Below are 16,679 nucleotides of genomic sequence, written 5' to 3' on the forward strand. Positions count from 1 at the left end.
CTGAGAAATTGCCCTATAATTTTTCACACCAGGTATACCATTTTACATTGCCACTGACAATGCCCAAGGGTTCCAGTTTCTCCACATTGCTGACTGTTATTTCTGCTTTGTTTGTTTTGTTTTTATAATAGTCATTCTAATGAATGTGAAGTGGTATCTCATTGTGGGGTTTTTTTTTTTTCTTCTTCTCCCCAAAGCACCCCCCCAGTACATAGTTGTATATTCTAGCTGTAGATCCTTCTAGTTCTTCTATGTGGGAGGCTGCCTTAGCATGGCTTGATGAGCAGTGCTAGGTCCGGCCCCAGGATCTGAACCAGTGAAACCCTGGGCCACTGAAGTGGAGCGTGCGAACTTAGTCACTCAGCCACAGGGCCAGCCTCCTCATTGTGGTTTTGATTTGCATTTCCCTAACGGTTAGTGATGTTGAGCATGTTTTCAGGTGCTTATTGGCCACCCGTTTATCTTTTTTGGAGAAACATCTGTTCATGTCCTTTGCTCAGTTTTTAATTGGATTATTTGATTCTTTGTTGTTGATCTGTGGGAATTCTGTATACATTCTGGATATTAATCCCTTTTCAGACATATGATTTGCAAATATTTTCTCCCATTCTGTGGGTTGCCTTCTTACTCTCTTGATAGCATCCTTTGATGCACAGAAGTTTTTAATTTTGATGAAGTCCAATGTTTCTATTTTTTCTTTTGTTGCCTGAACTTTTGCTGTCGCATCCAAGAAATCATTGTCAAATCCAATGTCATGAAGCTTTCCCTCTAGGTTTTCTTCTAAGAGTTTCATAGTTTTTGCTCTTAAATTTAGATCTTTGATCTTTTTGCTGAGGAAGATTCGCCCTGAGCTAACATCTGTGCTGATCTTCCTCTATTTTGTGTGTGGGTCACTGCCACAGCATGGCTACCAATGAGTGGTGTAAGTCCAATCCCAGGAACCGAACCCAGGCTGCCAAAGCTGAGCGAGCCAAACTTAACCACTAGGCCAAGAGGCCAGCCCCTCTTTGATTCATTTTGAGTTACTGTTTTGTATACAGTGTCAGATAAGTGTCCAACTTCATTATTTTGCATGTGGATATTCAGTTTCCCCATCACCATTTGTTGAAAGATTATCCTTTCCCCACAGAATGACTTTGGCACTCTCGTTGAAAATCATTTAACCATATATTCAAGGGTTTATACCTGGTCTCTCTATTTTATTCCGTTGGTCTATACGTCTATCTTTAGGCCAGTACCATACTGTTGAATCAAAACACTAACCAGTGTAGCTTTGTAGTAAGTTTTGAAATCAGAAATTTCAAAGAGTCTTCTAACTTTGCTCTTCTTTTTCAAGATTGTTTTGGCTATTTAGGGTCCCTTGCGATTCCATGTGAATTTTAAGATGGATTTTTCTATTTCTGCAAAAAACATCATTGGGATTTTGATAGAGATTGCATTGAATCTGTAGATTGCTTTGAGTAGTATTGTCATCTTAATAATATTAAATCTTCCAATCCATGAACAATGGGGTATCTTTCCATTTATCTGTTTCTTCTTTAATTGCTTTCAGCAAAATTTTGTAGTTTTCAGTGTATAAGTCTTTTGCTTCCTTGGTTAGGTTTATTCCTAAGTATTTTGTTCTTTCTAGTGCTTTTGGAATGGAACTGTTTCCTTAACTTCTTTTTTGGATTGTCCATTGTTAGTTTATAGAAATAACTGATTTTTGTGTGTTGATTTCATATCCTGCAACTTTTCTGAATTTATTTATTAGTTCTAACAGTCTTTTGTGGAATCTTTAGGGATTTGTATGGATAAGATCATGTTATTTGTGGACAGAGATAATTTTACTTCTTCCTATACAATTTGAATGCTTTTTATTTCTTTTTCTTATCTAATTGCTCTGGCTAGGACTTCAATTATTATGTTGAATAGAAGTGGAAAAAGCAGCATCCTTATCTCATTCCTTGTCTTAGGGAGTTCACTGAAAGTTTACCTTAACAAAAAAACCATACAAATATTTTGATCTCTACTTAATGATATACACACTGAAGTGTTTAGAGACAAAATTACTGATACCTGCAACTTCCTTTGAAATGAATCAAAACATAAAATGGCCTGATAGATGGATGAGTAGACAGATATGTGTCAAAGCAAATATAGTAAAATGTCAATTGTAGAATTCCAGATGGGGGGTATATGGGTGTTCATTGTGCGTCTTTCTACTTTTCTCTAGTTTTGAAATTTTTCACAATAAAATTTAAGTAAAACTTTAGAGGTAAATCTTTCCCACATATTACTGTGAAAATTTTACCTCTAAAATGTATACATTAAAAAGTCAAGATGTTACTTCTAATAGAGTAGAACTTGAGTCTTGTGACAGGCACTGTTAGTTATCCACATAACAGCCATGGTCCTCCCTTTCTTTCTTCTTGACAAAGCCTGTCTCCCACAGAAAGGCTTCAACTGCTGAGAGAGCTTTCCTAGCCTCCACTGCAGCTAGGACTATCCATGGGATTCAGTTCTAGCCAATGAGACACCAGAAGAGATTCTGCCAGGGGTAGAATCTCTTCTGGGTATGATTTTTTTTTTTCCCAGTGAAAAGAAAGAATCACAAACAAGACTCCCTCACAACTCTGGCTTTGCAGCACACTCTGCCTTTGAACTTGGTCACATGAGGCCATGATACCTGGCACTTCAGCAGGCATCTTAAGCCCATGAGACTTCCTCTAAGCTGGGAACAAAAGCCAACAAATGCTTTTTCATGATTCGTGATGATGGAATGAATGATGGAAAGAGCCTGGGTCCCCAGTTGCATCACTTAGTTGTTGAACCAACCCTGGAACTTCTTACCTCCAACTTCATGTTATATGGAATAATTGAATGCCTTTAATTAAAGTTGTTGAGAGTTGAATATTTTATTTGCAACTAAAAACATTCCAAAAGAAATAACTTTAAAAAATATAGTGGCTAAGTCCATGTTAGTTTCTTAGATTAGAAGGAACTAATTTCCCGTCTAATGCAGAAATTCCTTCCAGAACTTCTACAACAGGTAGTACGTGAACCAGCTGTTTAAACACTGCCAGGGACAGAAAGGTCACTGTTTCCCGGGCATTTGCTGACCTGCTCTAATTGGTACAGAGCTCTTCGAAATTTTAAACCAAAATATGCCTCTTTACTACTTTTACCCTTGGGTTCCGTGGAACTAAACACAACAAGCCACCCCCTTCTCCATATTCCAAATATCTGAAAGTGGCTGACATCTGAAAATGGCTCGTATATGTTCCCTTTGTATTATATCCTAAGGACTAAACATTCTTAGTTTCTCTAACTGTTTCTTGGAAGACGTTGTTTTAAAATATTTTGATATCCTGGTCACCCTCCTGTTTACACCAGTGTTGGGTTATTTTTAATGGTATCTAGAAATGAACATAAGACTCCAGATAAATCCAGCTAGGACATGGTGAACTAGGATTACTTAGCTTCATCTAAGATTGTCATCAAATATGTAAATCATGCTCTCTTGAATCTGCAATCTGGCAGTTCTTTTCTCTCCTGTATGCATGAAAATAGATATTCTTTAACCTAAATGCAATTTTTTCCAGTTAAAATTTATCTTATGGTTTTAATTCATGTTCTAGCCCCTAAAATCTTTGTGAACTTTACTCTATTATCCATCATATAAGCTATCCCTCTCAGGGTTTTGACACCAATTTATTAAATAAGCATGTTTGATAGCTCATCATAAAATTAAACATTAAACTATCAAACGAGAGCCCCAGTGTATATCGTCAGAACCTTATCTCCAGTTTGACACTAATCAGTTAATCCTCTTTGGGTGCTGTTGTTCAGTCAGGTAAAATAATATGGAGGGTCACTAGATGAGCATAATTAATACCGAAAAATAAAGCCCACTTAAAACAACCCTATTTAAAACATAAAAAAATTAAGTATTGAAAATAATGCTGTTTTGGAATTAACCTTAAAAAATAAAACCAAAACTTTTGCAAAGAAATTCATTTTACCTCAAAGTTAACAAAATTTCTGTTAGAATTGCAATCATGCATCAATTCTGAGAATAAAAAAAGAATAGATGGAGTTCTGTTATTTTTTGGGAGGGGGAGTTTTTCTGATAAAATTATATGATAAAATATAAGTCCTCATTTTACTTTTGACATTCAGATCACTTTCATAAAGACTGTCATTTCTGCAAAAGTATTAGAAGGCTTTATTAATCTTCCTAAGGTCCTTCCTTTTCCTTTCATATTCAAATAATTCACTTGTGTGGTCTTTTGACATCTTCATCAATTTTGTTCTTCCTCAGTTAACAAGTCTGACTCTTCCAGATTGTCCCTTTGTTGTTGATTTTGGTTCTCATTCAAGCAGGTCTCTGAAAGAATTCTTGAAATCCTGTATCTTTTGCAAGATTTGTGATTTCACTTTGCAATTGATTTGAATTCCTGCAAATAAGAGAGCTATTAAAATGGGTTCTGGATCCAGATTGTCCAGGTCGAAATCCTACTCTGTCACTTGGTTGACCTAGGGCCTCAATTTCCTCATCTGTAAAATGGGTTAATAATGATATCTGCCTTACAAGTTTTTACCAGTGCTAAATGACTTCATATGGGTAAAGTACATAAAATGGTGCCTGACACATAGTGAACATTCAATACTATATGCCTGTTTCTATTATTGTATTATACAAGAAAATTGGCAGGCAATTAACAGACAAAGACCTTAATGCCTTGGGCTGGGACAGATGCTGGTATTAAGTAATATTATGGGCTGAATTGTGTCCCCTAGAATTCATACGTTGAAGTCCTAACCCTCAGTACCTCAGATTGTGATGGTATTTGGAGAGAGGATTTTTAAAGAGGTAGTGTTTCCTGTAAGTCTAAAAGAGGTCATTAGGGTGGGCCCTAATCCAATATGACTGGGGTCCTTACAAGAAAAGGAGATTAAGACACAGACAGACTCAGAGGAAAGACCATGTGAAGACACAGGGAGAAGACGGCCATCTATAAGACAGGGAAAGAGGCCTCAGGAGAAACCAACCCTGCTGACACCTTGACCTCGCACTTCCAGCCTCCAGATCCATGAGAAAATAAATTTCTGTTGTTCGAGCCACCCAGTCTGTGGTATTTTGTCATGGCAGCCTGAGCAGACTAATACAAGTGAGGAGGGATATTTGAGTGTGATTATCTTACTTTAAAAAGATTCAGTTAAAAAAAAGTTCATTAGTAAGTATTTCTGTTATGATCATTTTATTTCCCTCACACTCTTGTAACTGAGGTTTCATGTAGTGAATACGGGAATACAGGACCTGGACTCACCAGTCCACATTTCTCTGTCCACAAGGATGTCACAGAGACTTCTGGCAAACGTCTTGTTAAAATAAGTCATTTCTGACTATGGTATTTCCCTATTCCCCCAGTCAAGCGCTACAAAATGGAAGCAAGATTGGTTGGCATGAGCTCAGATTTCAGGGAACTCAGGAGAATGCCTAGCAATCACCACTTTCTTTAATAAATATGCACAAAACCCCTTTGATCATCCATTCTGAAGTTTTGCTGAAGCTCAGCATTGAACTTGACCAGTGCACACATCCGTAAGACACCTTTCCTGTTGTGTTGGAAAATCTGGAACTCATTTGCCCATCTCCGGTCTTTTGCCGTCTCTCCATTCCCCTAATTCCTCCCGTTCAGATGGTCCTGTGGTCACATATGTGAGTTCTTTCAGGACTCTGGGGTGTCACTTATCTCAGCTAACAGTCCTGCCCTCATTTTAAGCAGCAAGATGCTCTCTTGCATCTGTCTTGGGTTGAAGATCATTCTGCTTGAGAGGAAAGATAAAAGCTGTATCATTTGTACTGTTTTATCATACACATTGCGCTTTCTTCATTTACATTGATCACTTTTCTTTTTATCTTTCCTGGTCCTATCAGTGCAAAATTTTATTCACTGTCACAAATATCCTTTATGCTATCCAGAGCTGCAACGATGGCCCTGCTGGCTATAAGATCCATTGAAATCATATAATAATTTGTATTATTGTAAAGATGCTCAGGAATTCCAAACATAGTTCTATTTTTTCCATACTCCTTTAAATCTTGAACTAATCTTGAGTCTTTGTCATATATTACAAACAATTTTTTAAAAAGTATAAGTAAGAAGTAGTGAATATCATGTACTAAATCCTACCATGGTGTTCTCCATTAAGTGATGTTGGATTAGGAAGGCACAGACTTTTTTCCCTCCATGCTTCCTGTACAGTGAACATGTCTACATGCTGGTATGACTTCGTCACCATTCAGTGGCTCATCCATCAGATCCCCTAGACACCAGGGAAGGCCTGAAAAACCATACACATTGGCCCCTCCAGGACTGAGCCAACTGAAAATCTTCACTGCCCACCTGAGACCTCGAGGATAGAGTCCTGCCACCTGGTACTGATGCTGTGGGCTCCTGTCAGGGAGGCCTCTGCTACCCCCAAAGCTGGCCAACACTTGCTCTAACATTTCCACCGAAGGACATGGCAGGATCTTCTTAAAGGGCCTGCAGAAGTAACTCAAGAAACCTACCTCCCCTCAAATGGAAGCTCGTGGGGTAAATTTTCACATTTGGCTGTGGTGTCTCAGGTCATTGCAGGAAAGGGGAGTGGGGACTGGGCCCCCAGATCTCTGCTTCAACTTGAGCAGATTCATTGCTTTTTTATATGTTTGGCTTCCTTGTAAGATTTTGTTTCAAGAAAGCCTTCAGGATGGTTTGGACCCATAAGCATCTCTGGAGGCTACTTACATTCACCCCTTCACTTAAGGTTGCCAGGTTTAGCAAATAAAAATACAAAATATTCAATTACTTTTGAACGCCAGATAAACAACAAAAAAGGTTTTTAGAATAAGTATATCCCACATATTGCATGGGACATACTTATACTAAAGAATGATCAGTTGTTTATCTGAAATTCAAATTCCCTGAGCGCCATGTATTTCCTCTGGCAGTCCTGGCCTACTCCTAATGAGCCAGCAGCCCTTTCTCCCACTCCAGAGGCTGACAAAGTGGCAGGTTGACCACCTCAAAGTTCACCTTGTCTAATTGACCCCGTTTGGGGATTGGCCCCTTAGCCTTTAGCAGCAATCCTTTCCTATTTGGGTCTCAGTCTGGTGGGCCCTGACCCTCAGGCCTACGTTTTGTTGTACTACACTCTCAACCAACTCATGAGGACAGTCCACCTTCAGACCCCACTGACCCAGCTCACGTTGATGTTGATAATCAGAACCAATGATTCTCTCTTAGTCTTCCCAGTCAGGGCAATCACCTGTGTCCATCACTGGAAATGACTATACATAAACACTTCCATTTCTCAATTGGGAAACAAAAACCAAAAGAGGTTTCCACCATAAAGGATCTTGGCCAATATTGGTGATCTACAGCTGGTTGATGTGAGGGATTGGAGGGTTGTAGAGGCTGGTAAAATACCTTGGGATTGGCCTTGGGTTGAAGGCAGGGGGAAGAAGGAAATGTGTTCTGCCATAGCTGTAAAATGAAAAGAAGGATCCAGAAAGTGGTTTGAAGAAGGATATTGTCTAAGACACCAAAGACAGTTGACAGTGTGCTTCTAATATTGTCATCTTTTCTCAGCATAGAGTGACGGAAAGAGCAAGGAGAACCAGAGTCAGAGTTTGAGAGTTACTCCAGGATCTGCTTAATGAAGCTATGAACCAGGTGTGTAGCCTCTGGACCTTTCTCTCCCATGTAATGGGATACCTGTGCCTGTTCACTGTGTTTTTGTGGGAATTAAATGAAATACCTCTTAAGATTGGGTTCCATTCCCTTTTCCTAAATTAAATTCTTTTCTCTGCTCGAAAATCAGATAAAATAAATAAAAATGAAATAAAACAAAATAAAATGATTCTGGTTTGAAGAGAATAAGGTGAGGAAGAAAAAAGAAAAGAAACGTAGAAATATTAAAATTAAATAAAATAACTTGAAAATATTCCAATTAGGCAGGAGAATATGGGGAGATCCTATTTAGAGACAGAACATTTGCTGCTTCTTTTTCCAGAAACACAACTGAAATCATGGCAAAGGGAAAAACAAAAGCCATAAACCCATGGAACAAAGAGAACAGAGGGAAGATGATAGCAATGAAATTTTGGACGGCAGACAGCAGAAGAAAGAGCAGTGAGTTGACTTAGCTCTCCATAGAAAGCAGCCTGGTCTTCCGTGCACAGCACCAGGCAGCCGGGCAAGTGGCAGCACCAGCCTGAGAATGAAGGAGATCATGAAGACAGCAGAGGTCACAGTCTTAGGCTCCCTCCCCAAAACCTTCAGCAGCTCGGTGATCATCCCTCACCCACCTTGTCAGAGGACCAAAGTTGCTTCCTGAATGCTGGCTGTCAGGTGTAACCCTCTCAGGCAGGAAATAGGAAAGTTTTTCTTCCAAGGAAGCTGATCAGCTCAAGAGAAAATACTTAAAAATCCTGAAGTGGGAATGGGTACGGTCCTCATTGAAGAAGCTCAGCCTGCAAGAAAGCCCAAGCCCCGCCCAGTCTATAGAGTGTCCAAACAGCTTGTTAGTACTAAATTTTTAAGTATACAGGGAGCCAAGGGTTATTAGACATCTAAGGGAGATTTCTTATATGGAAGGTGTAGCTCTAAACATCCGTGGGAAAAAAAGCCGTTCAGAGGAAACCCAGACTATACATAGACATAAAAACTTTTTTAAAAAAATCATTAATGTCCTCACAGAGATGAGCAAATATTTTTATCCATGAAACAAGAATAGGACATCACCAAAAAAGAATTTCAAGAAAGAACCCAGCTCTTAGAAATAGAAAGTACCTGTACCCAAGATGCCATCAACTGTAAGATACACCATTATTTTTTGTACCATTAAAAAAGAAAAAAAAAAGCTAAGTATTGTATGATACAATGCTTAACACAATTTTCATTTTTACCTGTTGAAAAACTTTTAATATTACTTAGCGATAGATGTATTATATATCACCATTGTGTGTGTATGAAAATATAAGAAAAATGCTTTACTTTCTAAATATCTTCACATTCACAGTCTGAATCTTCTGAAACCATTTCCAAGCTTAGAATCACTGACATTTTTTTTCCCATTTAATATTTTTCTCCATACCACTAGAGTTAGATTATGCTTCATTTCTTAGCCAATTACTCTACTAGAATCTTAGGGATTTTTTTCCAAGCTACTGACATCATTTTTCAAATTTCAAAACTGGGACTATTTTATTGGACTTAAATCACAGTTTCATCTTTTCTCAATTGCATTGCACATCACTGGGTGCCATGCAGCTTCTGTTCAAAGTCAGCAGGAAGTTTCTGACATATTGAGCTTTGATGCTTCAGTGACAATCATACACAAAGCACAAGTTGGTCACAGCAGCTCTTTGTTGCTTGGAAAGCTCTCTCGTTTATTCCAAGAGATTTGGCATTTTTTCTCCTGCCTTCAGCTGTATTGTTTGATATGTAGAATCAACACGCGTGGTGTCAACAATCCTATAACTCAGTTGAGGAGATGATGAGTTTGTGAAGGCACAGGCAGTGACGACAATGCTGCTTTTGCTGACTTGACAACAGTCACTGTAATGTGACGTTATTTATGCAATGCATTCTGATTTCAGATGATTTAAAATGTGAAAAAATGTGCATATTAAAATTAACGAAGAGCATTTAAAAAAATACTCACTAGAAAGGATGGAAGATAAAATTTAAGAAATCTCTCATAGAACAGGAAAAAAAAGACATAGAGAAGGAAAATTTAAAAGGTCAAAAAATTTTGGAGATTGAATCTAGAAAGTCCCAACAAATGAGTAATAGGAGTTTGAAAAAGAGGAATAGAACAAATTGAGGGAGAAAACAAAAAAGAAATAATTCAAGAACATTTCATGGAACTCATGTATGAGAGTTTTCAGATGGAAAGGGCCCAGCACGATGGATGAAAATAGTAGTACTCCAGGGTGTATCACCATGATACGAGGGGGAAAGGATCACCTTAAAAACTTCCAGAAAGGAAAAAACTGATTTCTAATAAAGAATCATGTATTAGAATGGCTCTGGACTTCTCAGTGACTACATTTTAAGCAAAAAAGAGGAACATAAACATTCTCAGGAAAATTACATTTGTATGTACATTTCTATCTCCAGACAAATTATCAATTAAATATGAGACTAGAATAAAGACATCTCCACACATGTAAGGTCTCAAAAAATTTATCTCCAACAAGCCTTGGAAGATCCTAGAGGAAATACTCCACCAAAACAAAGGAATAAACCTAGAAAGAAGAAGTAATTGAATTCAGGGAATCCAACCAAAAAGAAAAACGTGAAAGGAATCCCCAGGAAAAAGCTGAAGGCGATCCAGGATGACAGCTTTGCTGCCAGCCTACAGAATAACCAGCCCCGCGAGGAGCACGTCAGAACACAGGGGGAGAGACAATTCCAAGAAGACGAAACTGATAGAAAATTAGGTATATTAAAGGAGACTTAGGCCACTGGGGAAAGTATAGAAATATATTAGTTGTAAGTAAGTTGCTTAGGAAATCTAAGCAAAGAAAAACTTGACAATTACTAACTCCGGGGAAAATACAAAGTTGAGCAGTAGTAATCACAGTACACCACATGGCTCAGCTGTTCAGCAGTGACTGGCATTTACAGAGTCACAATAAAGCAATCCCCAAATACTGAAATAGCCAAAATTGAGATATACCTCGAGTGGGAGAGGAGTGGTCAAGCAATATGTGTATGAGATGGGGGCAGTGGAGAAGGCAATGAAGGAAAACTAAACCCTCATCTTCCAATCTGGAAAATCAATCGATAACGCCTAAAAGGGAAAAATCAAGAAATCGCGGTATAGGTGTATTATTAGAGATATGAAGACAAAGACCAAAAGATGCAGCTACAAGTTTGAGTGGTTTCTTCTGGAGATTGTTCACCAGGGCAAGGAAGCAAGAGCAGTGCAGGGAACTGCTCTTTTTCACAGTAAACCTTAGAGAATCATTTGATTCATTAAAATGACATACATAATAAAAAACTTAAAATAACAAAACATTTTGAGAGTAGAAAAAATAAAAGAGCCATTTTAATGAGGTGATCACCAGAAGGGAGGCCGGGGGCCAAGTCCTTTAACCTCTCTGACACTCAGTGTCCTTCCTTTAAAGTATAAATTATAGTATGGACACTAATGTCCTGCATTGATTACAAAGGGTAAGTACAGTGAGGTGTGTGTAAAGGTTCTGTAAATTTAAAGCGCCATAGAAATTGTATTTATTAAGCGCATGAGGCAAAATGCAGCATAAGAAAACTAGTTAATGACCAGCAAACAGCTGGCTCTTTGATACTTGTTTGCAGCCCTCAGAAAAACAGAACCAAAAGTCACCGCCATGCAGGGACGTCATTGCTAATCCTTATGAAAAAGAAAATATTGCTACTTTCCACTGGCACTAAGGCTGCTCTTATGAATGTTCATGGAGTTTGAAGCCAAACTTTTGTTTTCTGGTGTGTGCTGGGTACATAACTAGTATATATAATAAGATGCTTCCCAAGGTGGCTCCTGAGCCATCTTGCCTAGACAACCACACGAAAATGGTGGTCCGTAGTATAGTTAATAACATTGTATGAATTTCAGTTTCTTGGTTTTGGTCATGCACTATGGTTATGTAAGATGTTACCATTCGGGGAAGCTGGGTGAAGGGTACACAGGAATTCACTGTACTACTTTTGTAACTTCTTGTGAGTCTAAAATTAGTTCAAGGGGCCAGCTCTATGGCTGAGTGATTAAGTTTGCCCACTCTGCTTCGGCGGCCCAGGTTTTCCCTGGTTTAGATCCTGGGTGCGGACACGGCCCTGCTCATCAAGCCATGCTGAGGCGGTGTCCCACAGAGCACAATCAGAAGGACCTACCATGGGAATATACGACTATGTACTGGGGGGCTTTGGGAAGAAGAAGAAGAAGGAAAAAAAGAAGATTGGCAACAGTTGTTAGCTCAGGTGTCAATCTTTAAAAATAAATAAATTAATTAAATTAAATTAATTCAAAACAAAAAGTTAAAAAATAAAGTGTCCAGACTCAATTGATGCCCCAAATTAAAGGGAACCCAAACTACCTCTGGAACTCAAAGGGTCAGTGAACCTCCAAGAACTCTGGATGGTGCCACAGAAGGAAATGCTGATCAACACTTTCCAGGCTGCTCTGTTCTTGCCAAGAAGGAACAGTCTTTTGCTGGATCCATTTTCCTGAACCATGGGCCCACTATCTCCCCTCCAACCACTATTTTATTTCTGCCGTTAAGAAAAATTACCGGGTACACTCTCCCACCTTGAAGAAGGAAAAGAATATAATCATTATGCTTACTTTCGGATAACTAAGTAGGAAATCGGAAGTCCCTGGGTAACCTGAAGAAAACCCAACTTGTTTGTTTAAGAGACGCCAAGATTCCTTGCGCCATCGGCACTGTGGGTGGAGGGATTTCCTGCATGCTAAGTCACTAATGCAAGATGCATTGGCCCATAGCTTTAGAAGTTCCAGATTTCTTGGCACCAAAGTGTTGTAAATAATCCTCTCCACTCTCCTCAACTGTTGGAGGCCTTTCAAAATGTGTCCTAGCCCTGACCCCTCCTCCCCTTTGATCTTGTCAGGGAGAATGCAAGAGGTCAAGTCCTTTATACCCTAGACTAGCTGCAGGCTTCTCACCTTCAGTGTGCACTGCATCACCTGGTGAAAATACAGATTCTCAAGCCACACTCCCTGAAATTGTGACTCCATAGATCCGGGCTGGGGCAAGTTATCTCCAATATTGACAATCGACAATACTAACTGTGGATCACACCGTGAAAATCACTGGCACAGGGCACTTGCTTATAAAAGATAAAGAAAATGGCTTATTATACACCAGATTTAATTAAAAGATGACGTGAAAATCAAAAGGTTTGATATGAGCATTGAATCATTAGAGATGAAAAGGTGATAATGGTTGATCAGCTCACATTTTAGATTTAATTTTCTCTTTAGTAATTAATATTTAAGAATGAAAATATAGAATTATCCAGTTATTTTCACTTGTGAGATATGGCATTAATATTGTTACTTCCGTCAGCCTAGTTGGGACAAAATGAAGCAGAATTGCTTAGTATTTTTCCCTGGTGATAAGTACTTACATCTGAAGTGCAAAGATTGACCTCCTTTTGAAGTATCAACAAGTGGAAGAGTCCAGACTGGCTTAGTTTACATGGATTGTGATCCGTTAGGAAAGTTCAAGGAGCAAATTGTATTTTAACGCTGGGCAGTGTGGGACTCAAACAGGCTTTTTCTTATTACCCCAGCCCAGTTCATATTTCCCTTCCTGAACAACATTCCTCTTAGCATCTCATTTACCTTCCAACTTGGCCATTTATCAGTTTTTCAAGACTTTTATCCTCAGCAGGACTGGGATAGTTCTGGGCAGAGCAAAATCATACCACTCTCCCACAGGCTTTGCATACAGTAACTGTTCAAGAAGTATTTGTTGTATGAATCCATGAATAAATAAATGTAGATGAGCTGTCCGTCAAAACACCTTCACCACATAAAACAGCTCCGAAGGGGAAGCAACGTATACCAGAAAGAGCACTGAATTTAGAGTCGGCAGAGCTAGTCTCCGCTTCCTCAGTCTGTAACCTGTAAACCAGTGTGACCCAATATACAGAGTGCAAGGGTCTAACGCAAGCTACCTAGGTAATTTTAAATTTTTTAGTAGCTCTAGTTTGAAAAGTAAAAATAAAGAGGTGAAATTAATTTTAACAATTTATTTAACTCCATGGGTCTAAAATATTATTTCATCCTACAATCAATATAAACTGTTAATGAGCTATTTTACATTCTTTTTTTATACTGTTTTTGAAGCTGGTGTGTGTTTTACACTTCCGGCACATTTCAGTTTGGACCAGCCACATTTGACATGCTTGGTAGCCACATGTGGCTGGTGGCAATTGTGGTGGAAAACAGAACTTCAGAGGTGTGTTGGCTACGACCAAGACTCGATTTCCTTTTTGGGAAAACTGGAATAGTACCTCCCTCATAGGGCTTCTGTGGGGATTAACTGAAATTATGAGGTGTGAAGATGGGTGGTGGCTTATGACGCAAAGGCTTATTTCTTGCTTGTGCTACACATCCATTGAGCAGAGTGGGGATTCTTAAAGTTCCTATTATGTCCTTCTACATTTTGGGGTGCAAAGTAATTTATATAGCTATCCCTAACTTTCAGGGGGAGTGAAGAATTGCAATCCTACCATGCACCTGAAAGGTGGAGAGCAAGAAATATTTGATGAACATCAGGAAAGGCTAAATCAGAGGGTATTTCAGAACAATTAATCTAATAATCATTTTTGCTAACTTTCTAAAGAACTCATTTCTGTAGTCCACACTACCACCAGAGATAGCATTTTAAACACAGTATTTTCTCCGAGCACGTGTTTGCGTAGGGGGCTAAGGGTGGGGGAACCACATCAGACATCTCAAAAGCACCCAGTTCCAAGGTCTGAATACTATTGTGCCTTTGCAAATGCTGATCCTACCTGGAAAAGTCCTCGCTGGTCAAGAGTCAAGTCAAATACCACTTGCTTTGTTTCTTTTTTAGATAGATCCCTTCCATGGGCTAGGCACTGTTCTAGGAGATGGGGAAACCACAATGAGCAAACAGATCTGGTCTCTGCCCTCGTGGAGCTGACTGCTCTGTATTTCTCTACCAGATGCATTCTTTCCCTCCTAAGTGGCACTCATCTATTACAGCCTACTGCAGGACAGCCACTTGTTGAGTTGTCCCTCTCTCTTACTTCTGTGGAGCAGGCTTGGAATCTTACTCTCTTTAGCACCAGCCTCTTTATATGCATAAAGTTTGAAGACAAGGCTGTTAAAAGGTCAGCCTCTGAAACAAACATTCACAAGTCAACTCATAAGTTTGGTGTAAAAGGAACTCACCTGGGAGAAGCCTGCTGACGGTGTCTTCTGTATCTGGGGGCGATGACCAGAATATGTTATAAAATAGACACATGATTGATCAAAATGGGACTGGGGAGTAAGAACTGATTAGCACACACAAGTGAGAAAGCCATTACTTCTGACAGTGCCCCAGGTATTAGAGATGCAAAACCTAGGGTGGCACAATTTTGTCCTCTGTGAAATGGGAGTAATACCCACCTCATGGGCTATGGAGATTAAATGCGAGGGTCTTTGTAAAGGACAGTGCCTGGTACTGGTAAGAACTCAACATGTTTTATTATTATTATTATTGAAATAATTATTTCAATAATTATGAATAATGATTATTGCTTTAATTATTATTCATTTTGGCAACCACCTTCTACCCTACGTGCTGAGCAGGTCTGCGTTAGACACAGAGCTCATTTGGCTGAAGGTACGTAAGCTAGTTGGAACTGGGCTTATATGCTGCTCTGGTCACCAAACTGGGACAAACTGAGTCTGAGGACATTGGCAGTCATTCTCCTAGCCACAGGAGGAGACTCTGCAGATAGAAGCCCCAAACGGGAGGCACTGAAAAATAAAAGCACCCTGGAGACATTGTCTGGGTCCTGATGTCCAGATTTGTCTGAAGCTGGACATCTGTTTTAGACGTCCAACTTCCAGGAAGCTTTATTTGGGCAACTTTGTGCTGCTTTTCTAGGGTTTTCATCCAGGTAACTGAGTCACTGCCCTCAGTATGCTGTCCAGGGCTCAGTCTTCATAAAGCAAAGAGCCTGCCTCACTGGGCAGGTCCAGGCTCCTCCTTTATCCCTCAAAGCCCTCCGTGGGGACACAGTAACTGAACTTTTTTACGAGGCTTTCCTGTTGCTGCCTGCACCCTTGCTCTGCGCCCTGTAAAGACTCTCGCTGCGCCTGCCTGCCTGCCCCAACACCTCAGAAGGCTGGGGATGAGGGTGGGACTTCTGAATCACTGTAGCCTCCCGGGGCTGAGGAATGCAGGCGGGGCACAGGACCACTATGAAGCCGGAGGTGCCATGTATGTGGTGGCCTTGACCCTGGAGCACTCCTCCTCCAGCTTACAGGTTGTGCCCCCTCCTTCAGTTTGCCTACTGTGGGGTAGACGCGTGACGATCCCCTCCCAAGCCAGGGGTCCTCAGCAGGGGTCTGTGTTGGACTCCAGACATTCATCATAAAATTCACCTTTTAAGATACCTCCTTATTATATCCAGAGGTCCCAAAATGATTAACAAAAAATTATTTATTCCTCTAATTGTAGCTTCTCCATGAGGTGGTGGTAGGGCATTTTTGGGAATAAGACACGTGGGCACATAGGTTTCTCTGAGGCTGAGTTCACTAAGGGTGTCAGATTTAAAGATTTACGCCTGTTACATACATGCTCCTTAAAGGGAGTGTAGATTTCTGATGATTCTTTTACCAATGAGAAAATTTGGCCCAGAGGTCTGAAGGGCTCTGTTTGAGTTCACAAGAGTTTCCTTACATTCAAGCCGTTTCCTTGGACGCTGTCAGGGAAGCTGTGAGCTCTGCCCGGTATTCCTGCCTTTGAAGGAACCATCTCTCTTTACTCGGCGCGGTCATTCTGGGGGGGCCTCAGTCCCAGCACCCAGCTGCTCCCCAGGTGACCCCAGGAGTGGAGAGATGCTCCAGTCAGGATGCCTTTCCCACCGGATTGTAAAGGGGGGCCATGAGGCTGCATC

This window comes from Equus przewalskii, chromosome 7, assembly GCF_037783145.1.
Source record: "Equus przewalskii isolate Varuska chromosome 7, EquPr2, whole genome shotgun sequence".
In the NCBI taxonomy this organism is placed as follows: domain Eukaryota; kingdom Metazoa; phylum Chordata; class Mammalia; order Perissodactyla; family Equidae; genus Equus; species Equus przewalskii.